Source organism: Elephas maximus, chromosome 3 (genome assembly GCF_024166365.1).
Source record: "Elephas maximus indicus isolate mEleMax1 chromosome 3, mEleMax1 primary haplotype, whole genome shotgun sequence".
NCBI lineage: Eukaryota > Metazoa > Chordata > Mammalia > Proboscidea > Elephantidae > Elephas > Elephas maximus.
In genome coordinates, this window is record NC_064821.1 from 215,529,559 (window position 1) to 215,556,485 (window position 26,927).

The 26,927-nt window shown below is 41.2% G+C and overlaps 1 long non-coding RNA gene across 1 annotated transcript in view; it reads left to right on the forward strand.

The window, feature by feature from the left end:
* Positions 1-16,198: 16,198 nt before the first annotated feature.
* Positions 16,199-26,927, forward strand: part of LOC126073980 (uncharacterized) — a 66,552-nt gene continuing 55,823 nt past the window's right edge. Inside the window, exon 1 of the long non-coding RNA XR_007516897.1 lies at positions 16,199-16,315. This is a non-coding gene — a long non-coding RNA (uncharacterized LOC126073980). The remainder of the gene's footprint in view (positions 16,316-26,927) is intronic.

Genomic DNA, 26,927 nt, shown 5'->3' on the forward strand with positions numbered 1-26,927 from the left:
ACTAGATGACTAAGACAGTATTTATTACGAGGAGTGAGGTGCTGCTCAAACAGACACCTAAAATGTGGAAGTGGTTTTGAAACTGTGAATGGATAGAGGACTCAGAAGGAAGTGAGGAAAACTGTTAACACTGAAGACAGGCTAGATGGTGAGAAGCAGCAGCAGAGAACCAGCAAGAGCAAAGAACCAGTAGCAGCAGAGAACGAGCAGCAGCAGAACAAGTAGACCAGCACCAGACAGCAATGGAGCCAACCCATGGAGCAAGAGAGCTGAGTGCCTTTGTGCAGGAGGTTTCATGGTGGAGTGGGATGCCTCCGGGCACTTATCGATGGAGCTAGTCCACAGAGCAAGAGAGCTGAGTGCCTTCCGGTTGAAGATTACTGGTGGAGTGAAGTGCCTCCAGGCACTTACTGGTGAAGCTACAGAGCTTTGGAACACTTGCCCCAGTAGTGCAGACTAGGGCGGAGAGGCCCAAGGGGCCGAGAGACCAAGGAACAAGGAAGCAAAAGCTGAAGAGACAAGGAATACGGGAAGCTGAGCTGTCTCAGTCTCAAGGGGTATGGCCATGACCTCTGGGGTTTCAAAGGGTGGAGTCATGGCCTCTGGTGTTTCTAAGGGCAGAGTCACCACTCAGATGAACTAGGAGAATGGTGCCTCTAAAGCTGAGGGAATGGAGCTGCAGGTCCAGTGGGTCTGGAAGGCAGAGCTAAAGCCCAGGGCTGAGGGGTCTCCACTCAGAATCTGGAGAATGTGGCCAATACCTAGCATCTGGAGGGCAGGGCCAATGTGTAAATTATCTCAGATAACACAGGATTATTTTCAAAGCCTTGAGTGCTAATGTAATGTGTTCTGCTGACTTGCTTGGTGCCTGTTATCCCTTCTTTTCTTCCAATTTCTCCCATTTGTAATGGAAATGTCTGGCTTGTGCCTGCCTGTTGCACCATTGTACCTTTGGAAACAGATAACTTGTGTTCTAGATTTCACAGATGAAGAGGAATTTTTGGATTTTAGACTTGGAGTTGATTTAAGACTTTTGCTATGATATACTGGGGTGAATATGTCTTACATGTGGCAAAGACATGAGTTTTGGGGGCCAAATGGTAGAATGTCATGGATTGAATTGGGTCCCCCAAAATATGTGTATCAATTTGGCCAGTCCATGACTCTTAGTATTGTGTGACTGTCCACCATTTTGTCACCTGATGTGATTTTCCTGTGTTGTAAATCCTTCTCTATGATGTTAATGAGATGGATTAGCAGCAGTTATGTTGATGAGACCTACAAGATTAGATTTTGTCTTAAGCCAATTTCTTTCAAGATGTAAAAGAGAAAATTGAGCAGAAAGACACTGGGACCTCATACCACCAAGAAAGCAGCACCAGGAGCAGAGCAAGTCCTTTGGGCCCTGGGGTCCCTACACCTGAGAAGCTCCTTGACCTGAGGAAGATTGATGACAAGGCCCTTCCTTCAGAGTCAACAGAGAGAGAAAGCTTTCCCCTGGAGCTGGCACCCTGAATTTGGACTTGTAGACTACTAGAGTGTGAGAGAATAAATTTCTCTTAGTTAAAGCCATCTGCTTATGATATTTCTGTTACAGCAGCATTAGATGACTAAGGTAGTAGGGAATGTGCTCCTAGAGTTTTGTCCATTTCCTCTAGGTTTTCAAATTTTTTGGAGTACAGTTTTTCATAGCATTCTATTCTGGTCCTTTTTATTTCAGATGGTTCTGTTATAATGCTTCCCCCCAAACCCATCTCATTTCTTATTTGGGCTATTTCCTTCCTGTTCTGTTTTTCTTTTGTCAGTATGGCCAATGGTTTGTCAATTTTGTTGATCTTTTAAAAGAACAAAACTTTTGGTCTTATTGATTGTATTGTTTTTCTGTTCTCTATTTCATTTTTTTTCTCCTCTAATCTTTATTGTTTCCTTTCTTCTGGTGGCTGTGGACTTCTTTTGATGTTCTCTTTCTATTTGTTCTAGTTGTAGGGCTAAAGTTTTGATTTTGGCCTGTTCTTCTTTTTTGATGTGTGTATTAATTACTATCCCCCACATGTCTGTCAGTTTGTTATAGTGTGGGGGCTTGTGTGTTGTTGTTATGCAGGAAGTTATGCCACCAGCATTCAAATACCAGCAGGGTCACTGTCTTAGTTATCTAGTGCTGCTATAATAGAGATACCACAAGTGGATGATTTTAACAAAGAGAAGTTTATTTTCTCACAGTAAAGTAGCCTAAAAGTCTAAATTCAGGGTGTCAGCTCCAGAGGAAGACTTTCTCTCTCTGTTGACTCTAAGAAAGGTCTTTCTTTCTCATCAATCTTCCCCTGGACTAGGAGCTTCTCTGCACAGGAACTCCGGGTCTAAAGGATGTGCTCTGCTCCTAGTGTTTCTTTCTTGGTGGTATGAGGTCCCCAACTCTCTGCTTGCTTCCCTTTCCTTTTATCTCTTTACAGATAAAAGGTGGTACAGGCCAAACCCCAGGGAAACTCCCTTTACCTTGGATCAGGGATGTGACCTAAGAGAGGGTGGTGTTACAATCCCACCTCAATCCTTTTAACATAAAATTACAATCACAAAATGGAGCACAACCACTCAATACTGAGAAGCATGGCCTAACCAAGTTGATACACACATTTTTGGGGGAACATACTTCAATCCATGACAGTCGTCCATGGCAGACAGGGTTCAGCTTAGTTGCCAGACTAAGACAGACTAGAAAGAAGGACCTGGCAGTCTACTTCTGAAAAGAATTAGGCAGTGAAAACCTTATGAATAACAGCAGAACATTGTCTGATATAGTGCCAAAAGACGAGCCCCTCAAGTTGGAAGTCACTCAAAATACGACTGGGGAAGAGCTGCATTCTCAAAGTAGAGTTGACCTTAATGACATGGATGTAGTCAAGCTTTTGGGACCTTCATTTGTTGATGTGGCAGACTCAGAATGAGAAGAAACAGCTGCTAACATCCATTAGTAATCAGAACATGGAATGTATGAAGTATAAATCTAGAAAAATTAGAAATTGTCAAAAATGAAATGAAATGCATAAACATTGATATCCTAGGCATTAGTGAGCTGAAATGGACTGCCACTGGCCATTTTGAATCAGACAATCATATGGTCTACTATGCCAGGAATGATAACTTGAAGAAGAATGGTGTTGCATTCATTTTCAAAAAGAACATTTCAAGGTCTATCCTGGAGTACAATGCTGTCAGTGATAGGATAATATCCATACACCTACAAGGAAGACCAGTTAATACAAATATTATTCAAATTTACACACCAACCACTGGGGCCAAAGATTAAGAAATTGAAGATTTTTACCAATTTCTCCAGGCTGAAATTGATCAAACATATAATCAGGATGCATTGACAATCACTGGTGATTTGAATGCAAAAGTTGGAAAAAAAGAAGAAGAATCAATAGTTGGAAAATATGACCTTGGTGATAGAAACTATGCTGGAGATTGCATGATAGAATTTTGCAAGACCAATGACTTCTTCATTGCAAATACTATTTTCAACAACATAAACTGTGACTCTACACATAGATCTCACCAGATGGAATACACAGGAATCAACTCAACTACATCTGTGGAAAGAAATGATGGAGAAGCTCAATATCATCAGTCAGAAAGAGGCCAGGGGCCAACTATGGAACAGACTATCAATTGCTCATATGCAAGTTTAAGTTGAAGCTGAAGAAAATTAGAACAAGTTCAGGAGAAATAAAGTACAACTTTGAGTACATTCCACCTGAATTTAGAGACCAACTCAAGAAGAGATTTGATGCATTAAATAGTGAGGACTGAAGACCAGACAAGTTGTGGAATGACATCAAGGACATCATACATAAAGAAAGCAACAGGTCATTGAAAAGACAGGAAAGAAAGAAAAGACGAAAATGGATGTCGGAAGAGATCTTGAACTTCAAGTAGCTAAAGCAAATGAAAGAAATGATGAAGTAAAAGAGCTGAACAGAAGATTTCAAAGTGCAGCTCAAGAAAACAAAGTATTATGACGTGCAAATACCTGGAATTAGAAAGCCAAAAGGGAAGAACACGCTTAGTATTTCTCAAGCTGAAAGAATGGAAGAAAGAATTCAAGCCTTGCGTTGCAATATTGAAAAATGCTGGAAAAATGTTTCACTGCTATTCATAACCTTTTCATTGGCTAATTCTTCTCAGAAGTAAACCACTGGGTCCTTCTTCCTAGTGTTAGTATGGAAGCTCAGCTGAAACGTGGGTGACGCTGGTATTTGAACACCTGCATCAGAGCCACAGGAAAGCCTCCACTGTACAACAAACTGACAGACACATTTAACAAATTATGAATAACATTGCAAAGAATGGGAATCCCAGAACACTTAATTGTGCTCATTAGTAACCTGTACATAGATCAAGGGGCAGTCATTGGAACAGAATAAGGGAATACTGCGTGGTTTAAAGCCAGGAAAGGTGTGTGTCAGGGTTGTATTCTTTCACTGTACTTATTCAATCTGTATGCTAAGTAAGTAATCAGAGAAGCTGGACTGTATGGAGAACAGGGCATCAGGATTGGAGGAAGACTCATTAACAACTGTAATATGTAGATGACACAACCGTACTTACTGAAAGTGAAGAGGAATTAAAGCACTTTCTGATGAAGATCAAAGACTACAGCCTTCAGTATGGATTACATCTTAACATAAAGAAAACAAAAACCCTCACAACTGAACCGATAAGCAACACCATGATAAATGGAGAAAAGACTGAAGTTGTCAAGGGTTTCGTTTTACCTGGATCCACAACCACTGCTCATGGAAGCAGCAATCAAGACATCAGAGGATGCATTTCATTGGGCAAATCTGTTGCAAAGGACCTCTTTAAAGTGTTAAAAGCAAAGAAGTCACCTTGAAGACTAAGGTGCCCCTGACCCAAGCCATGATATTTTCAATGACCTCATATGCTTGTGAAAGCTGGGCAGTGAATAAGGAAGACTGAAGAATTGATGCCTTTGAATTGTGGTGTTTGTAAAGAATTTTGAATATACCATGGTCTGCCAAAAGATAAATCTGTCTTGGAAGAAATACAGCCAAAATGCTCCTTAGAAGCAAGGAAGGCAAAGCTATGTCTCACGTATTTTGGACATGTTATTAGGATGAATCAGTTCCTGGAGAAGGACATCATGCTTGGTAAAGTAGAGGGTCAGTGAAAAAGAGGAAGACTCTCATTTTTTTTTTTTTTTTTTTCTCAATGAGATGCATTCATACAATGCCTGCAACAATGGGCTCAAGCAAAACAACTATTTGTGAGGATAGCGCAGGACCAGGAAGCATTTCCGTCTGTTGTACACAGGGTTGTTATGAGCTGGAACCGACTAGACGGCACCTAACAACAACAAAAATTTATTAATATAAATTGACCTCTGAACACTGACTTTGTTGTGTTCCAAAGGTTTTACTATGATATGTTTTCAAGCCCATTTGATTACAGAAATTGTTTGTTCCCTCTTTGATTTCTTCTATTGCCCAGCTGTTTTTAGTAAGGTCTTATTAAGTTTCCATGTTTTTTATTTTTCCTTGCTCTTTATATTATTCATTTCTACTTTCATGGCTTTGTGATTATAGAGAATGCTTTGTATTATTTCAATGTTTTTAATTTAATTGAGGGTTGGTTTGTGACCTGAAATATGGTCTATTCTGGAGAATGTTCCACGTGCTTAGAAAAAGAATGTGTATTTTGCTGCTTTTGGGTGGAGTGTTCTAAATATGTCTATGTGATCAAGTGGGTTGATTTTGTCCTTTAGATCTTCTGTAACTTTTCTGAGTTTCTTTCTAAGTGTTCTATCCTTTCCTAAGAGTAGTGTGTTGAAGTCTCCTATTATGACTGTGGAAATGGCTAGTTCTCTTTTCAGGGCTGTTAGGGTTTGTTTTACGTATTTTGAATCTCTATCACCGGGTGCATAGAAATTTATTAAGGTTATGTCTTCTTGGTTGATTCTCCCTTTAATCATTATATAACACCCTTCCTTGTCTTTTATGGTTAATTTTGCCTTAAAGTCTATTTTCTCTGAAATTAGTATAGTCACTCCTGCTCTTTTTTGGTTACTGTTTGCTTGATATACTTTTTTCCATCCTTTGATATTTAATATATTTATGTCTTCGTGCCTAAGGTAAGTCTCTTGTAGACAGCATATTTAAATGAGTCTTTATTTTTTTTTATCCAATGTGCCACTCTCTGTCTCTTTATGGGTGCATTTAAGTCATTTATATTCAGTGTGATTATCAGTAAGTATGAGTTTTTTTATGAGCTTAGTGCCATCATTTTGTAGTGCTTTTTTTGTGGAGCTGATGTTTTCATTGTTCCTCATACTTTCCTGTGCCGAGTTCCTTTTGTTTGTGGATTTTCTTTTCTTTTCCTTCTTTATTACAGATTTTGTGTTTACTGAGTCTTTGTTTTTCTTCTTTTTTATTTTGATGAGTTGGTTTGGTAATTTCCTTGTGGTTACCTTGAAATTTACTCTTATCTTCCTAATTTTGGATCAGTCTTTTGTTCCTTGGTATCGCCTTGACTTCCTCTCCATTTGAAGGTTCTACAGGTACACTGTTTATCCCCCCCTTTTTTTGTTTTGACATTGTCATCATTTACAGATTGACATCTCTGGTTCCCTATTTTAAGTCTTTCAGCTGTGTTTTAATACTGACAGTTCTTTACCTAGGTTGGTATCTGGCTGATGCTGTCCCGTGTCCTAGACTTCACTTGTTGAATGCTGTTGTTGGTTCTGTAAGTGAAGGACTACCTTTTATATTTCTTATAAGCTTGGTTTTGTTTTTTACAAATTGTCTTAATTTCTGTTTATCTGAAAATGTTCTAATTTCTCCATCTTATTTGAGAGTTTTACAGGATATATTATTCTTGGCTGGCAGTTTTTCCCTGCCCCCCAAGGTTTTATGTATGTTATCCCATTACCTTGCCTGCATGGTTTCTACTGAGTAATCAAAGATTAGTCCTATTGTTTCTTATTTGTAAGTGACTTTAGTTTTTCTTGAGTTGCTTTCAGGATTCTTTCTTTGCCTTGATTTTAGCAAGTATGATGATGATATGTCTTGGTAATTTTCTTTTGGGGGTCTATCCTATATAGGGTTCATTGAGCTTCTTGGATGGTCAGCTTTTCATCTTTCATGATATTTGGGAAGTTTTCTGCCAGTAAATCTTGAACAACCTTCTATGTGTTTACCATCTTCTATCCCCTGTTCTGGAACTCCGAAATCACATGAAAATTTTTGCTCTTGATTGTGTCCCACTTAATTCTCAGCTTTTCTTCATTCATTTCTCTGATTTTTCCTCAAAGAAATTAGCATCCATGCATTTGTCTTCAGTCTTGCTCTTCAGCCTTCCATTGTTTCAAATTGGCTCCTAAAACCTTCTATCGAGTTGTCCATTCCTGAAATGTTGCTATCTTTTTAATTTCTAGGTGCAGTTTTTGAATGATTTCTAATTATTTATTCTGATGTTTTGTTCTTGTATTATTTTCTTGAATTCTTCTATTGCTTTGCCTCTGTTTTCCTTGATGTTGGCTATGTTTTCATCTCTGTTTTCCTTGATCTATTTCCTGATTTCTTAACCAAAAAAAACCATTTCCATCAAACCGATTCCAACTCATAGTAACCCTATAGGACAGAGTAGAGCTGCCCCAAAGTGTTTCCAAGGAGTGTCTGGTGGACTTGAACTACTGACCTTTTGATTAGGAGCCAAATTCCTAACCACTGCTCCACCTAATCTCTTGGAGAGCCCTAAATATTTGTCTTTCGTTTCTGTATCAGGTACTTCCACTGCCTTTTTTTCCTATCAGAAGGTTATCTGATTCTTTATTTTGGACACTTACTGGAGCTATCTTATCCTGCATTTTTATATGTTTTGATATTGTCTGCTATCTCTGAGACATTAAGGTATTATTTTCTTTATTGACTCTATTTTGTTTGTTTCATCCTGTTTTTTTGTTTTATTTCATGATATGTCAGGGTGTTCAGGCCATGTGTTCTTTGTTGCTTGCTCTTCTTTGGGCATGATAGCTCTCACCACCTTGTCTGGGTGGGCAAGGCAGCAGTAGACAGGGTGAGCCCACTTTGCTGTATGTTGGTTTGGCAAGGTGTCTGAAAACGGACTGTGCGGGAACTGTCTGCCTCCTAATGTTGGTCCAGCAGTGTTGGAGTGTTCACAGCCACTCACCAGATGGGCAGGTGTGTTGGACAGGGAGTTGTACAGGCTGACTTCCTACCATTCAGCAGTTGGTCGGGCAGCAGGTGGTGTGGTGTGGTGTGGACCTGTGGCAGTGGCTGGCTGGTGTATCCATTGTAGCGCAGTGAGGTGGTGGGAAGAGAGTAAAGGTGGCATATGGGGCTATGTAGGAGGGAGAAAGAAAAGAAAATAGAAAGTAAATTATAGGGTAGCCAGCAGGTGCAGCAGGGCAGACCTGGGAGCCAGTGGGAAGGGGTGGATATGGCGTACATGGCTAGTTAGGAGGTAGAAAGAAAAGAAAGCAAAAGAAAAGAGAAATAAAATAAATGGCAATATGATGGGAATGAGTGAATAGGGGCAGGGCAAACACATGGCAGCAGGGGTCTGATGGCTCTCTAGCTGTGGCAGTGCAGCAGAGTCTGGCAGGAAGGGTGGGGATGTGGTGTACAGGGCTAGGTGGAACAGAGAAAGGAAACGAAGAGAGGAAAAAAAATGGTGTGGTGGCTGCTGGCAGGTTGGAGTGGGGTGGACCTGGGGCAGCAGTAGGCCAGTGGTTCTCTACCTGCCATAGGGACTGATGGGAAGGGATGGAGGTGGCATACTGGGTTAAGTGGGAGGAAAAAAGAAAAGGAAGAAAGAAAAAAATAAAATAAAAAATCTGGCAGTGCAGTGGAATCCAGCAAGTTGAGGCGGGGTGGACCCGAGAGCCAATGGGAAGGGAGAGAAGGTGATGCATGGGGCTAGGTGGGAGGGACAAAGAAAAGAAAGAAGAGAAAGAAAAAAGCTAATAAAAAGTTTCAGCATGGCAGGAGCCTATGGGTGGGGAGGGGCAGACCTGGGGCAGCTGTGGGGTGATTGCTCTCTTAACCACAGTGGTGAGGTGGGGCTGGTGGGATGTGGGGGAGGTGAAGTATGGGGCTAGGTGGGAGGAGAAAGGAAAGGAAGAAAGGGAAACAAAAAAAAATGACATGGTGGGAACCAGCTGGTAGAGGCAAGGGGGTCAGGGTAGACCCTGAGTGGTGGCAACCTGTGGCTCTCTATCCATGGCAGCATGTTGGAGGCTGGTGGGAAGGGGGAGCTAGGTGACTGGGAGACAGAAAAGGAAGCAAGAGAAAAAAGAAAACCCATGTGGTGGGAGGGGTGGGGTGGCCACACAACTCAAAGAATATAATCAATGTAATGAATTGTACATGCAGAAATTGCTGAATTTGTATTATGTTCTGCTGTGTATATTCCCAACAACAACAAAAAGAAAATAGATTATTATTAAAAAACAAAAAAAGAATCAAGTGCTCACTTCTTCCCTCCTGGAAGGGAAGATTCATAAAGGAGTTTCTTCTCCAGCCTTTTAATAAACAGACACCACCCCTCTCTTGTCTAACTTATATGCTGGCAGTGAAAAATGGCTTTTTGTTAAATCTTTCGAACTTTGTTTACATTGGAGAAATTGTACAAATCACTTTTACAGTATTTGAGTAATCATCCCCTCCCCCTCCCCCAAGGAAATTCCATATACGCTTTACAGATTATGGAATGAAAATCTGGTCCCTATGTTGACAGGTGAGAGTCAGGTGACAAACCTTGAGTACGGGGCTGCGTGGGTCGGTGTCCGACAGTGATCTCGTGTGGCAGGAACAAGAATGATGGCAGCTGAGCAAGGGCTGCTTGAGGAAGAGTGGGGTGCTAGGAGAGGCAGGCACTCCTGTGGGGGCGGGCCATGGGACCAACCCCTGGAGAAATCCTCCCATTGGTATCTAATGTCCTGAAGATTATGCCAGGCTCCAGTTTCCCTCCAAGCACATTAGAGTGTGAAAATGGATCTCCCAAACAACTAGAATAGGGATTGTTAAACTCGGGTCCATAAACTTGGATGGAAAAAAATTATACCACTATTTTTGCTAACTTCTACCTGCAATTTATCATTTCCTTCAATTACGAATGTAGGTAACTGCCTTAGTCTGGGTTCTCTCTAGAGAAGCAAAGCTGGTGAAATATACACACAGAGGCTGATGAATAGCAAGATCAACAGATAACCTGCTAGCTCAAGTCCCAAGAACTAGAGGTCAGATGTAGAATCCAGAGCAAGCAAAAGTCATCTAGCTTCACCAGATAATCCACATATATTGGATGTAGGCGACGCCCCCAAGGAAACTCTCTTTCAACTGATTGGCTGCTCATAGCAGATCTCATCATGGAGGTGATTACATTATATCATATCTCAATATGGAGGTGATTACAACATTACATAACTCCTAGACTATATCATTAGTGCCAAACCACTGAGAGCCATGGCCCAGCCGAGTTGACACACAACCTTAACCATCACAGTAACCAACAACAAAATCACCATTAGAAGCACCATCACGTTACAATTATTGCAGATTTATATAAGAATGTTGTGTATACTCATCACTACTTTGAATTATAATAGTTATTAGACATGTAGCACAGGTTGATCTTGTTGCTTTTGTCAATAAAGAAGAGTATATGTATTCATATTAAAAATTGGATTTTTAATATTTTGAGAACTGTATTTCAATATAATTGCCTTCCTTTTTAATCCATTATGTTTTGTTTTATGCATTTAAAAGCACTATTCCAAGAAGGGGTCCATAGGTTTTCCTCACGACCAAAGAGTTCATGGCACACAAAGGTTAAGAACTCCTGTTGTAGATGTTGCAAGATAGCATTACCATCTCTGCATCTATGATTAGATGTGCTTAATGAAATGTTTGACACATCTCCTTGGTTTCTATTCACTAAGATGACTGAAACATTAAGCCATGTTTCTCAGTAGCATGATTTTGACTTTGACAAAGAAGCCCTGGCTCTTTTTAGAGAGCAGCCTTTGAGGAGCTATCGGCAATGATTCACCATCACTTGCAACATGCTCTGCACTCTGTTCACCTCTTTGAAATCCACATGTGCAACCGATAATTTAGAAATAATGCTGCAGGAAGAAAAATACTGCCATCAGGGTACAGCCCGTAATCAGAAACTATTCTGGGTATTTCAAGAAGAGAGAGATTGAATATAGGGAGTTAGGGGTTGCGCAGGGGAGGGAAAGTTAACCACTAGTGTTCAAGAAGTAACAAAGTTTAAGGAATTGCAAGAAACCATCCTTGACATTCTCAGCTGCTGCAGCATTAAAGCGTACGATTTGCAGAAGGACACCTGGAAGCTGCTGGACAGTGTCACATCTACTATCTTCTGAAGCCCACATAGCTCACACAACTGCCTGTTGCTGCTACAGGGACATTAATGGTTTCTGCTTCTCCTCTGATTTCCAGATTTTGCGCTTGCTTTTCATTGTCAGAACCTAACCCAGAACCTCACTGGTTGGAATTCTGAGAAAGATAGATTTCAGACCTCCAGCCTCTGGAATACGGGAGAAGCACAAGGGTAGGGGTGAGGAGCAGGGAAAGAAAAGTGCTCGGTTGCCAATAGACGATCCAGCACACAAGCCGGGAGAATGATGGTGCAGTGAAGAGTCTCAGGTTTGAACGCTGAGACACCTGAGCTCCAACGTTGGGTCTGTGCCTTGGGGTACCTCCTACTTGCCCTCTCTGGAGTCAGCGTTTACATTTAACCAACCAGTTGCCATTGAGTCCACTTCAACTCATGGTGACCCCATGTGTGTCAGAGTGGAAATATGCTCTATACAGTTTTCAGCGGTTGGTTTTTGCTATGCACAGGAATCAACTCGATGGCAACGGGTTCGGTTTTTTGGAAGCAGATCACCGGGCCTTTCTTCTGAGGTGCTTCTACTTGAACTTGAGCCTCCAGATTTTGGTTAGCAGATGAGTGCATTAATTGTTTGCACTACCCAGGCACTCTGTTTTTACGTTTACAAACATTTAATTTTTAGACTGAAATAGATTATGGCTAAGGTCATTTTTGGTCTTGATCTCTATGGTTCTGTGAATGTAGCTTCTTGGAATTCAAATCTTTGAAAGGAAGATTGATTTCTTGGCATTGATGAGCGAATGGGTCTGTGATAAGAAAACTCTGTCAAACAATAGGCTGAGGGCTTCCTGAAGGATTCCTCTGGTTTGCTTGTGCTCTACAGTGCAGATGCCTGTCCACAGCAGCACTCTGTAGATCTGAAAACCCACCTGCGTTTGTGGCCTGACATCTTTATGCTGCCGCTTAGGTAACTTGCCAGGCGGAAAGCAGGGAGACTAACTCCACAAGACACACCTGATTGCTTCATCTGAGTGTCTCATCACTTACGTGCATTCTTATGAGAATATTTTGGAGATAATTTCTGATTAATCCAGAGGCATTTCTGTGCGATGCAGTCAACCACTTTGAAGAGTCTCCTGCTAATCTTATATGTATTCACCTTCATCACTTCCCCGACTCACTCCATCCCCCATCATCTCGCCAAGTGAAGAAAAAAACAGATTAAGAGTCCAAATGTTTCAATCACTCCAAACAAGTCAAAGCAGTATGGATTGGATAAGGAGCCCTTGCTACGGGTCCATAGCTCCTGTCAGCTTGCTAGTAAACGTTCTCTTCTTTCCAAGTGTACCCAGGAGGCCAGGGCCACTGTGCTCAGGACGCTAAGCTCATTGTCCAGACACCCCAGTGGTGCCATGCTGCCTGCCACCAATCTGAACTGCCAAGGGGAGAGGTTTTGAATGGCCAACATTAATTTCAGAGCTTAAGGCTTATGTGCGGCTGAGAGAACTGGTTTAACAGGAATTATCAATAAGGAAGGGACTTAATATTTAATTTCTTGCTTTATAAAGGGCAAGCATTGGTTTTCACAAGCATGTCAACTTTCTATTCCTTTCCTGAGAATGGACAGGCCTCCAGGCAGAGGTGGGGCAAAGCCAGAGGCCTAGGCTTCCTGGAACCCTTGGCTGTGTTGAGCAGAGATAAGCTAGCCAGAGAGCTGAGGAAGAAAGAACTTTGGAGACCTCTGCTTTCCACTGCATACCTACTTTCAGCCCTTGGATGACTAAGAGAAAAATCAACTGAACTCACTTTTAAAAAGCAACTATTCATCACCTATGTGCAGAGTTGGATTCTGGAGCTATTGGGGATTCAGAGGTAAAAAAAGTACATGGTTTCTGAAAACACATCTAAATAACTTGGATGTAACTCTGTGCTGAGTCCTAAAATATGGTTACAAACGTCTTTTATGGGAGTGGGAAGTATGATTACTTTCTCCACAAATCTGAGAAGGCTTCTTAGAAGATACAAGGTTTACATGGGACCTTGAAGGTTGCAGAGGGGTTTCATATTTAAATTTGCGATTGGGGAAGATCAGCAAGAAGGAGGAAACCTGTCAAAAAAAAAAAATTTTTTTTTTTGCAGAACCCAAAATTTGAACTGAGGTCCAGTGTGGAAGGGTGAGGGACGTTTGCTCTTTGAGAAATATGGCATTGTCTCAGGCGAATTTGCTATGTCGGGGGTGGAAGAGATGGAATTGTATAGTTAGAGACCAGCTCGTGGAAGGTTGAGCTGAGTGGTTTGGAGTTCACCCCACAAATGGCGAGGGAGCGGGTCACTGAAGGTTTTTGAGCTGGGGAGTGATACGATCAAAGCGTGTTTAAGGAAGATAATTCTGGTACGCACGTGTGGACTGAAATTTGAGAGACGGAAAGACTGAAGCTTGAACTAAGGGTGGGAGGTATGAACGGAAAAAGGGAGATAGTCTGAGAAACATTATGGAGATGGAGTTGACAGGAATGGAGTAATGGCTCCCAACCTAATCTTGAGTTTATGTTATCTGATAAACTATAGAGTCTTAGACTTGTTTTGTGAAACATTAGAGCTGACATAGTTTTAGACATAATCTCGCCTTTGCCTTATTTTACCAATAGGTAACGTGAGACTCAGAGAGGTGAAGTACCAAATTGTAATTTCTTTTGCTACAAGGGTCCCTGGTGGCTCAGGGGCTACGAGTTTGACTGATAACCAGGAGGTTGGATGTTCGAATCCATCAGCTGCTCCTCGGAAACCCTATGGGGCATTTCTACGCTGGGTTGCGGTTAATCGGAATCTACTTTAAGGCAGTAGGTTTTGGGTTTTTAGCTAAAAGGCTTAAATATTCATATGAACTTTTCAGATAATCTAGGAAAGTAGTTTCTAACTCAAAATGTATCCTCACCTTATAAAAAGCCACCTGAAGCATGAAGACACAAAATGGAGCTTCCAAACATATCCGAGGAATTCAATAGTGCTGTCGTTCTACCATGCCATCCCTCAGTGGGGAGAGTTCGATTTGATTCTCAAACATTAAAAACAATTCTCTCCCCTATTAACTTTCTCTTCTCATCTTGATGTCTACTGTTTGACTTTGTTCTTCATCCTCAGAAATATTACGAGGCCACAACTGGAAGTGTGTGTAGTTTTGGCCCATTTGATTCCAAACATCAGTCTCAGTGGGTTCAGCTGAGAATACCTGACTGAAAAACCCTAGGCGGGGCCTTAGAGATATTCTGGCCCAGTCTCCTTAGAAATTAAATTAGATTATGTCTAAGGACTCTTCAAGAGGAAAATTCTAAGCTGCTATGATCTTTGATCAAACTGTCACTTTATATACTGTCGTCTCCATAACCTGGGCCCAGCTCTCATGTCCTCACCCTGCCAAGGAAGACAAGGGTTGGCCAGGATAGGAGACCATGGGATCTTTCAGGTTTGCCCTATCCAAGGAGGAGAACTATGTTACGCACTTTCATTTCTGTAAGTTTTATTCTGAGGCCCAGCTCAGATGAGTGTGGGAAGAGGAGGGGAAGATGCAATTCTAGCAGCTTCTGGTTTTATGGGGGCTGAAACACTCTTAGAAAAAAGCAGAAATAAGAACTTCTTGGTGAAAAAAAAAAAACCGAAAAACTCTTGTCTGTGTTTCAAGATTAAGAGGAACACAAAATTTATAGGCAAAGAGAAGCAGAAAGAGTAGAAATTTTACAGGACTCTAGGCTCTGTGACATGACCTTAAAAGCTCAGTAGGACTTAGAGTGGTACACTGGCCCAAACACTGTCTTTGAACTTGTAAGACTAAAAACAACTACAGTGTACACGTAGGGAGCATTCTCTAAGTACCAGACAATCAATGCTCTCCGCAACTCTGAGGTAGGTCCTGTTAATATCCCCATATTTTCGGATGAGGAAACCAAGGCTCGGAGAACTGAAATAAATGGCTCAAAGTTGTAAGTGGCAGAGCTGGGGTATGAAACCAGGCAGGCTGACTTCAGAACCCATTCTCTAACGCACTACACTATATTGCCTCCACACTGAATGAATGAATGGGTAGATGAAGCATTTTGCTCACGTAACAAAGTCTTCCTTAGGCATGGAATGGCAATGAGGCATGGCTGAAGGCTTGCCGGATATTTGTCATCCTTGGGTTAGACAACCATACTATGAACCAAACCAGCTGCCATCAAGTCGATCCCAACTCCTGGTGACCCCGTGTGTGTCAGAGTAGAACTGTGCTCCATAGGGTTTTCAATGGCTAATTTTTTAGAAGTAGATCGCCAGGTCTTTCTTGTGAGGCACTTCTGTGGGTGGACCTGAACCTCCAACCTTTCAGTTAGCAGCTGCGTGCATTAACTGTTTACATCACCCTGGGACTTCTGATTAATTACTACGTTATCAGGCGCTGTTTTGGTGTTAGACATACAGCGAGGAAAGAGACACAGTTCACCCTCAAGGAGTTTATAGTTCAGGGGAAATACGGGCACTAATATACTCATTATGAGGGGATGGGTGTTCTGAAAAGGAAATTATGGCATGCCACGGGAGCATATAAAAAAAGGCCCTAATCTACAGGTAAGTATTATTATTCTCCCTGCGTGAAGAACCTGGGGCACAAAATGGTTAAGTAATTTGCCCCATGTTCCCTCTCCCCATTTTGCACGACCTCCTCTGGGGGTGGAAAAGCTGGCAGGTTGAAAAGCAGAAGTGACGAAGTTTCTTTATTGAAGGAAGCTTGGTTCTACGCGATTCACTCTAAATTCCGGGGCAGAGAAAAGCAGCTCCAGGGGCCTCTGCCAATGAAGACACCGCACGGCTTCCGTTGCGATGGCAGTCAGCGAGACATAGTCAGCTCTCTAAGCATTTCATTATTCACAGCTTTGCAAGGGTAAGTCTGCTGCATAAATCAAGGTGGTTCTTTGCACATCCATTCCAGTCTCTAAAATGTCATAGAGAAACATTTTCCTATCTCCTTTCTCCTCCTCCCCCTGCTCTGGCTCTGCGCTTCTCTCTCAAGGTCATGGTTTCTCAACTTCGCTGTATCCAATTTTCTGATTAAACTCAGTACACTGTTGGTATTCTGTAGTTCCTGAGAGTAAGAGAATAGAGGAAAGAGAAGCAAGTGGCAAGTGGCTTTCTCTCATTTCATTCTCACTTTCTAGAGATTTAATTAGTTCCTGGCAATGGGTAACAGCTTCTCAGGGACCTTGGCGTACATACGGTAGAAGTGGAAAAAAATCTATAGGGAAACACACGTTTTTCTTGTCTGTGTAAACATACCAGCACTCCTCTGGCCTTGGGCTAAAGAAAGAGGCATTTCCCAGTGACCAAGTACACACACACACACACACACACACACACATCACACACACACAGACAAATCAGTTGCCAGCTGAGTTGATTTCAACTTATAGAGACCCTCTGCGTGTCAGGGTGGTACTGTGCTCCATAGGGTTTTCGGTGACTGATTTTGGGGCAGTAGGCCACCAGGCCTTTGCCTGGATGAACTTTTGGGTTAGCAGCTGAATGGATAATTCTTTATATTACTCAGAGACTCCACAAGTACAAAAGAAGGAAGGGAATAAAGGGTTCCCCTTGGGGGGGGGGCCCATGGTGGGTGTCAGGGAGCGGGTGAAGCATTTATTCGGCGGAGACCTGACAAAGTAGCATCAGTTCCCGACAAAGAACAGCCACTTTAGGTTGCTTCAACAGGGTGCAAATTAAATTCCTTTCCCGGTGGTACATATCCCAGTTCTACTTTCTGTGTTTTGTAAACCTTTGTTGCTTCATTGAATGTACGATGCCTTTCTACTTCCCACCATTCCTTCACATCACAGCCGTCCCTGCAGTGGGTGGGAGTGATTACTCGTAGTTTTTCTGATGGGAAACAGACCCTCGAGAAAGAAAATGACTTGTCCAGGGCTCTCCAGCCCATAAGTAACAGCTGTGACTTAGAGCCTGTAGCCATTAGAGGCCACAGAAAACCAAACCCAAACCCATTGCCAGTGAGTGGATTCTGACTCATAGTAGGACAGAGTAGAATTGCCCCATAGGGTTTCCAAGGGTGTAAATCTTTACGGAGGCAGACTGCCACATCTTTCTCCCTGTGGCACACCACTGCACCACCAGGAATCCTTCACAGAAAAAATCCTTAGCAGCCACAGAGCAGACAGAAAATACCGGCAAGAAAATGTCCTTCTCTGAAAACTAACCTGCAAACTTACCACTTGCTGAGGGCTCAGTCATCTTTCTCTTAAAACCAGCTGACTTATAGGAGCCTACTAGATGGCATCTAACAACAGCAACTTTTACTGAAAATCTTACACTCTGCTGAGGTTTTAAACATGGCTTATTAAATCCAAAAACAGACAAATTTATATGAAAATGAGGTTCATACTTCAATTGCAAGAGTGAACTGTTTGATTACAAAATCCCAAATGCCTTGATCAGGGATTCTATGTGAAAATAAAGCTGAGTTTAGCTTTCTGATTTAAAATAGGACACTAGCAACACTGTAACACACATATAGGAGATCTTTCAGAGGTGGCTATCATCGGGCAAGCTGGAAAAGGTGGATCCAGTGTACGGTTGCCAGATAAAATGCAGGACACCCAGCCAAATTTGAATTTCAGATGAGCAACAATTGTTTTTTTAGTATAAAAAAATAAGGATATCCCAAATATTTCATGGGATACCTGTACTAAAAAAAATGATTCATTGTTTACGTGAAATTCAGATTTAACTGAGAGTCCTACATTTTTGTTTACTAACTATGGCAACCCTAATCCAGCATTTTAAAATTAACACCTAGTCCTAGATATTAGAATTGTAAATAGAATTATGAAAACAATGCCTTTCCAAAACATATGCTCAACAAATAATTATATAAGACTAATAAAGTAGAGAGCTCTGGTGACACAATGGTTAAGCACTCAGGTGCTAACCAAAAGGTTAGCAGTTCCAACCCACCCAGTGGTTCCACAGGAGAAAGACCTAACAATCTCTTCCGTAAAGATCACAGCCTAGAAAACCCCGTGGGGAAGTTCTACTCTGTCACATGGAGTCTCTATGAGTCAAAATTGCTCAACAGCACCTAACAAAACCAACAACTTCCTATATAGTAAATCTATCTGTTTGCTTGGTTCCAAGACTTTGCTGCACATGGGAATCACCTGTGGGTATTTAGAACCACTGCTACGTGGTTCCCAGCCCCACTCCTCCACATACACACAGTCTGATGTATCGGTATGGAGTGCAACCTGATCACTGGCACTGCAATTGCTAAAAGCTCCCCACCCAAAACCAAACCCATTGCTGTGGAGTCAATTCTGACTCACAACGACCTCATAGGACAAAGCAAGGCAAGATTGCCCAGTAAGCAAGGTTAGTATGGGCCTACTTGAATGTAGTGAACAATTTCACCTGTTTTCATTTGAATTTCAGATAAACAATGAAAACCCATGTGAAATTGGGTTACACAAGTAAGCCCATGAGTATTTCACTTAATGTAAGTTGGTGTGTACCATGCAACAGAGTAGAACTGCCCATAGGGTTTCCAAGGCTGTAATCTGTACAGAAGCAGACTGTCATATCTTTCTCCTGTGGAGCATTGGTGGGTTTGAACCGTGAACCTTTCAGTTAGCAGCTAAGCACATAACCACTATACCAGCATATTGTAATATGCTGCAAACCATGGGTTTATATGGATGATTTGTAATAGGTATTCAATAAATGCCATTGAATGAATGAATGAATGAATGAATGGAAAAAGAAAACAGAGAGAACTCCACTTCTATAGACATTTATCTTCCCATTTAGCACTCCATCTCTGACAAGGAGGCTGGGTGGGGCATAAACAGGGCCTGGTAACCCTTTGTGCTCTGGTTATTATCACTGTGTAACAAAATACCCCAAAACATAGTGGCTTAAAATAATAGTTAACTTTATCCTATTATAATTTTGTGGGTTGCCTGGGCTCAGCTGGACAAATCTTACTTAGGGTCTTTCATGAGATTGCAATCAGATAGTGCTGGGGCTGAAGTCATCTGAAGGCTAAACTAGGCTGAACATTCTAGATGGCTCATTCACATAGATGGTAGTTGGTGTTGGTTTTGACGGGGAACTTACCTGGGGCTATCAAATGAAGAACCTACATATATCCCCTCCATGTAGTTTGGACTTTCCACAGCATAGTGACTGGTCCTGGATATAAGCTTTAGGGGGCTGGTATTGGGTTTTTAATGGTTACAAAGGACAAGTGATTACATCTAAAGGCATTTGAGGTGAACAGTTGTAATAGAGTCTGTGATGGTTAAGGTTGTGTGTCAACTTGCCTGGACTATGATTCTCAATGGTTTGGCTGTTATGTAATGATATAGTTTGGCAGTTAAATAATGATGTCATAATGTATATAGTGATACAATGTAATCGCTTTCATGATGTAATCGGACAATCAGTTTAAAGGGGAGTTTCCTCTGGGGTGTGGCCTGCATCCAATATATGGAAATTCTGGCAAAACCCCTGGCTTTTGCTCACTCTGGATCCTGTATCTGGTTCATCATCATCTGACTTCCAGTTTTGGAAACTTGAGTCAGCAGCCTGCTGTATTGCCTGCCTGTCTTGGGATTTGTTGCCTTCAGCAGCCTGTGAGCCAGCAGCTTGCCATCTTACCTGCCAATCTTGAGTTCATCAGCCCTTGCAGCTATGTGAGTGAGGAGAAGCCTCCAACCTGATGCCTGACCCACAGACTTGGGACTTGCTAGCCTTTACAACCACATGAGCCATTTCTTTGAGGTAAATCTCTCTCTCTATATATACATATACACACTTCACTGGTTTTGCTTCTCTAGAGAACCCAGCCAAGACAGAGTCTCCTACTTATTGCTGAGATGTTTGAAGGCATACCCTGTCCATGAAAAAACAATTGGTAGAAGATCAATCAATGTAATCCATCACATAAATAAAACAAAGCAAAAGAACCACATGATCATCTCTATTGATGCAAAAAGGCATTTAATAAAATCCAACATCCTTTCTTGATAAAAACTGTCAGCAAAATAAGAATAGACGGGAAATTCCTCAACATAATTAAGGGCAAACAGCCAACAGTCAATATTATTCCTAATGGACAAAGGCTGAGAGTCTTCCCCTTGAGAACAGGAACAAAACATTTATTCAATATTCTACTGGAAGTCCTAGACAGAGAAATAAGACAAGAAAGAGAAATAAAGGGTATCCAATGAGTAACGAAGAAGTAAAACTATTTCTACTCACAGGTGACATGACCCTATACACAGAAAATACCAAAGATTCCACAAGAAAGCTACTGGATCTAATAAAAGAATTCAGCAATATTGCAGAGTATAAGATCAGCACACAAAAAATTAGTTGGTTTCCTTTACACTAACAAGGAGAATTCTGAAAACGAAATCAAGAAAACTATATCATTTGCAATAGCTCCCAAATGATAAAATACCTAGGCATAAACCTTACTAGAGACATAAAGATTTCTACAATGAAAACTATAAAACACTACTACAAGAGACTAAAAGAGACCTACATACATAGAAAGACATTCTGTGCTCATAGATTGAAAGACTTAATATCGTGAAAATGGCTATTACTACCCAAAGCAGTCTATAGATACAATGCAATCCTGATCCAAATACCAACAATATTCTTCACTGAAATGGAGAAACTAATCACCAACTTTACATGGAAAGGAAAGAGACCCCAAATAGCCCAAGCAATATTGAAGAAGAAGAACAAAGTAGAAGGCCTCACATTTCCCAATCTCAAAACATACTATACAGCAACAGTAATCAAAACAGCCTGATGCTGGTTCAGTGATAGACACATAGACCAGTGGAATAGAAGTGAGAAACCAGAAATAAATCCCTCCATCTATGGACAACAGATTTTCAACAAGACATAAAAGTCAATATAATGGGGAAGAAGCTCTTTATTAAATGGTGCTGCAAAACTGGATAGCCTCGTGTACTTGCAGGACCCATACTTCACACCATATACAAAAATCAAATAAAAATGAAGACCTAAATGTTAAAGCTAAAACTATAAAGTTCTTGGAAAAAAACGTAGGTACAAACTATGGAACCTAATTAAAAAAATATATACACATATATTTATAATCAAACTCAACTATAAATGCACAGACAGTAGAAAACAAATAATGTAACTGGAATCTCATAAAAATTAAATACTTATACTTATCAAAATACTTTATCAAAAGAATAAGAAGACAACCCCGTAGACTGGGAAAAAAAATCTTCAGAAACGACATATCCAATAAAGGTCTAATCTCTAAAACATATGAGAACTCCAGCAACTCAACAACAGAAGACAAACAACCCAGTTAAGAAATGGGCAAAGGACATGAACAGACACTTCACCAAAGAGGACATTCACATTCAAGTGACCAATAAATGCATGAAAAGGAAAGATCCTTGCAATCATTAGCCATTAGAGAAACAAAAATCTAGACGGGAGTACATGGGAACTGTATTTCTGTGCAAATTTTCTGTAAACCTAACATGACTGTGAAAAAATAAGTTCTGATATTTGTACAAATAACAACAAATTTTTAAAAATCCTGCTAAAATGTCACCAAGAAAACCCAAAAAACAAAAAACAACAAATGCTGGTGAGGATGTGGAGAGATTGAGATACTCCCACAAACCATCAGAATCCCCAGTGAAAACTACCTCCATTAAAGATTAACTTACAGGAGTGGGGCCAAGATGGCAGAGTAGTCAAACACTTCATGTCGATCCTCTCACAACAAAGGCCTGGAAAAACAAGTGAATCTGATATATATGACAATCTAGGAACCCTATGCCTCAAAGACAAAGCTGAAGAATAGGACTGAGTGACAGGCGGAAGGAGAGACAATTCAAAAACTGCAGAAAGGGGAATTATGGATTGCTGGATTGCCAGTGTCCTACTAGCTGAATCTGCATAGCACATATATATTGAGGCAAGCAGCAGCATCCCAAGCCAAAATCTACCCCATCTGGTTCAGTTAAGCAGGAGTGACTTTGCACATACCTCCAGAATCAGACAGGAGGGACACCGGACCTGCAAAAGTTAAGTGCATGCTCCCAACCCACAGTATGTACCACAGCCCTACCCTCACCAGAGCTTCATGGATTAAGGAGCATTCCTGTTCCCTCATTCATCCCCCTCCCATTCCAACACCAGTCCATCAGCATTCAACACCACCACACCCTCTAAGCAGGGAGCTCAAGGCCCTGGTCCTGAGGCACACGCCCCTTCACCCAGCCATAGGCACAAGGGGTCCTTGGGCCTGCAGTGACCTCTATCCCCTCTGACCACCTGCACCAGTGCCATGCCGGCCAACTCAGCACAGCACCCACATGTAGGCATAAGGTGGGCAAGAGTTCTCAGCTGAAGCCCATTTTCACCAGCAGTAGCCAAGTTGGAGCTGCAGATCTGTGACATTCAATACCACCCCACCCCCTAAACTGGTAGCTCTAGGCCAAGCCTGAGGCTCTCAGCCTGGTTTAAGCCAAGCCACTGGCATAGGGGATTCACGGACTTGCAATCCCCTTCACCCCCCTCGATCACCCACACCAGTGCCTTACTGGCCACCCCAGCAGGTCAGCCCTCATTAGGACAAAGTGGGCTGGGTTCCCAGCTGAAGCCCATTTTCACTTGCAGCAGTCAGGTGGGAGCTACAGATTTGTGGAATTCAACACAGCCCTACCCCCTCAGAGGGGTCTCAACCAGCCACACCAGAGGTCTGAGGGTCAGTGGTAACACCCACTCCATTCAGCCATCCTCAACAGGGACCTGAGAACAAGTGGTGCCCTCCAATGCCACCAGGCAATGGCACCAGGTGCCTAAGAACCAGCTTCACTACACCTCCCGCAATGAGCTCTAGAGGATAGGTGCATGCCCCCTACCCGGATACCCAGGGACATCAACAGCCCCCTATCTTCCACCCCACATCGCCCTACTGAAACCTGTGCCTGCTCCAAACACTCTGAAAACCCCCATACAGTCTTGCCCATCCAGGACTGTATGTGCGTCTCCAGACTGCCCAATCAGTGACTAACTACACGGGCACCTACACCCCAATCGACTGCAAAAAGCAGAGCACACACACAACACCAAACGCAATGACCAGGGAGAACACCCCTTCTCCCACAGCCAGGTGAACAGCAGGACAGATTTATTGCCTCCGAAGTTCCGCCTATATCCTCAGCAGCCTCACAAAAATAGTAAACAGACTCCTGGTTCACACATCTAGTATCTGCTCCACCCACCTGGAGACAAGAGGTGAGAGCTGCAATGTGGCCAGATTAACAACCAGAGCAGCATACATGTCCAGCCTACTTGGATATATCAAAACAAAAATTCAGGATGCAGTAAACAAACATACAATAAATAAATAAATATAATAACTTCTTGATGTCTCAGAGACAACAGTCAACATCAAATCACATAAAGAAGCAGGAGAGGATGGTTCTAGTAAACAACCAAAATAAAGAACCAGAAAACCTTCTGGAGGAAGATATGGCAATGGAGCTACCTGACAAAGAATTCAAACTACTAATATACAGAGTCCTCCAAGATATCAAGAAGGACATTAGGAAAACACAGATCAAATCAAGGAACACATAGATGAAGCAATTGAAGAATTCAGGAAAACAATACAAGAACAAAACAAGAGAATAAATAAGCAACTAAAACCATACAAAAACAGCAACTAGAAATTTAAAAGATGAACAATAAAATTTCAGAATTAGACAACTCAGTGTAAAGTCGTAGGAGCAGAATTACGACAAAGGAAGTCAGAATTAATGAGATTGAAGATAAATACCTTGACATCCATTTGTTTGAGGAAAAATCAGAAAAAAAGAATGAAGAAAGCCTAAGAGTTACGTGGGATACTATCAAGAGGAAAAACCTATGAGTGATCAGAGTGTCAGAATAGGGGATTGGGGAGGAATGGAAAACACAGAGAGAATTGTTGGAGGTTTGCTGGCAGAAAACTTCCCTAATATCATAAAAGGTGAGAAGATATCAATCCAAGAAGCTGAATGAGCTCCATACAGGATAGGCCCCAAAAGAAAGTCACCAAGACATATAATTAAACTTGCCGAAAGCAAAGACAAAGAATCCTGAGAGTGGCTAGGGATAAATGAAAAGTCACCTACAAAGGAGAACCAATAAGACTGAGCTCTGATTACTCGACAGAAACCATGCAGGCAAGAAGTCAATAGGGTGACATATATAAAGCCTTGAAGAACAAAAATTGCCCACAAAGAATTATACCTCCAGCAAAACGGTCTCTCAAATATGATGGCAAAATTAGGTCATTTCCAGATGAACAGAAATTAAGGGAATATGTAAAAACCAGACCAAAATTACAAAAAATATTAAAGGGAGTCCTCCAGTTAGAGAACCAACACCAGACAACTAGGGCACAGGACAGATCAACCAGATAGCAACCCAGATAGGGAATTTACAAAAACCAAATAAAGCTAAAAGACTGAAAATAAACCAAAAAAAACAAACCCACTGCTCTGGAGTCAATTCCGACTCATAGCAACCCTACAGGACAGAGTAGAACTGCCCCATAGAGTTCCCAAGGAGCATCTAGTGGATTCGACCTACTGACCTTTTGGTTAGCAGATGTTGCTCCTAACCACTATGCCACCACGTTTTGAAAATAGGGAACCAGAAATATCAGTATGTAAATGAAGACAACATCAAAACAAAAAAGAGGAAATAAACAGTGTAGTCATAGAACTTCCATATGTAGAGTAAGACAAAGTGACATCAAGAAATAAAAGACTACTTTAAACTTAGAAAAGTGAAGGTAAATTTCAAGGTAACCACAAAGGAAGCTAACAAAGCTATCCACCAAAATTAAAAAGGAGAAAAACATAAAGTCTCAGCAAACACAAAATCAACAATAATGGGGAAAAAATCCATAAACAGAAAGCCCAGAAAATTAAGTGGAACAAAGAAACCATCAACATTGCACACACACACACATACACACAACAAAATGACGGCAGTAAACTCATACCTATCAATAATTAAACTGAATCTAAATGGCCCAAATGAACCAGTAAAAAGACGGAGTGGTAGAATGGATTAAAAAACATGATCCATCTACCTGCTGTCTACAAGAGACAAACCTTAGCCACAGAGACATAAACTAAAACTCAAAGGAGGGAAAAAAATATATCAAGCAAAGAATAACCAAAAAGAGCAGTAATGACAATACTAATCTTCAATAAAATAGACTTTAAATCAAAATTCACCAAAAAGGATAAGGAAGGACATTATATAATGATTAAAGCGTCAATACGCCAGGAGGGTATAACCACAGCCAATGACAGGGCTCCCAAATACAAAAAACAAACTCTAACAGCATCGCAAAGAGAACTAGACAGTTCTACAAAATAGTAGGAGACTTCAACACACCACTTTGGTGAAGGACAGAACATTTAGAAAGAAACTCAATGAAGATACAGAAGATCTAAATGCTGCGGTCAACCAATTTGGCTTCTTAGATGTATACAGAACACTCCACCCAACAGCAGCAAAGTACACATTCTTTTCCAATGCACATGGAACATTCTCCAGAAAAGCCTACATTTTAGGCCACAAAGCAAGCCTTAAAAAAACCAAAAACATCAAAATAATACAAAGCATCTTCTCTGATCATAATGCCATCAAAGTAGGAATCAATAAAGAAACATCAAGGAAAAGAAATCAAATATATGGAAGCTGAAAAACACCTCATTTAAAAACTACTGTGTATTAGAAAAAATCAAGGATGGAATAAAAAAATTATAATACCAGATGAGAATGAAAACACATCTTACAAAACTTTTGGGACACGGCAAAAGCCATTTTAGAGGTCAATTTATAGCAATAAACACATCAAAAAAGAAGAAAGGGCCAAAATCAAAACATTAACCCTACAACTGAGAAAAATAGAACGGGAGCAGCAAAGAAGCCCTCAGTCACCAGAAGAAAGGAAATAATAAAGATTAGAGAAGAAATAAATGAAAGAGAGCAGCAAAACAATACAAAGAATCAGCAGTACCAAAACTTGGTTAATCATAACAAAATACTATGAAAAATCATACTCCAACAAATTTCAAAACCTAGAGGAAATGGACAAATTTCTAGAAACACACTACCTACCCAACCTAACACAAACTGAGGTAGAAAAACTAGAAAAACTAAACAGGCCCATAATAAAAAAAGAGATTGAACACGTAATAATAACAAAAACTCCCCCCCCCCCCAAAAAAAGCCCTGGCCCAAATGGCTTCACTGGGGAATTCTACCAAACTTTCAGAGAAGAGTTCACACTAATACTACTCAAGCTATTTCAGAGCATAGAAAAGGAAGGAATACTCCCAAATTGATCGTATGAAGCCAACATAACCCTGATATCAACACCAGGAAGAGAAATCACAAAGAAAGAAAATTAC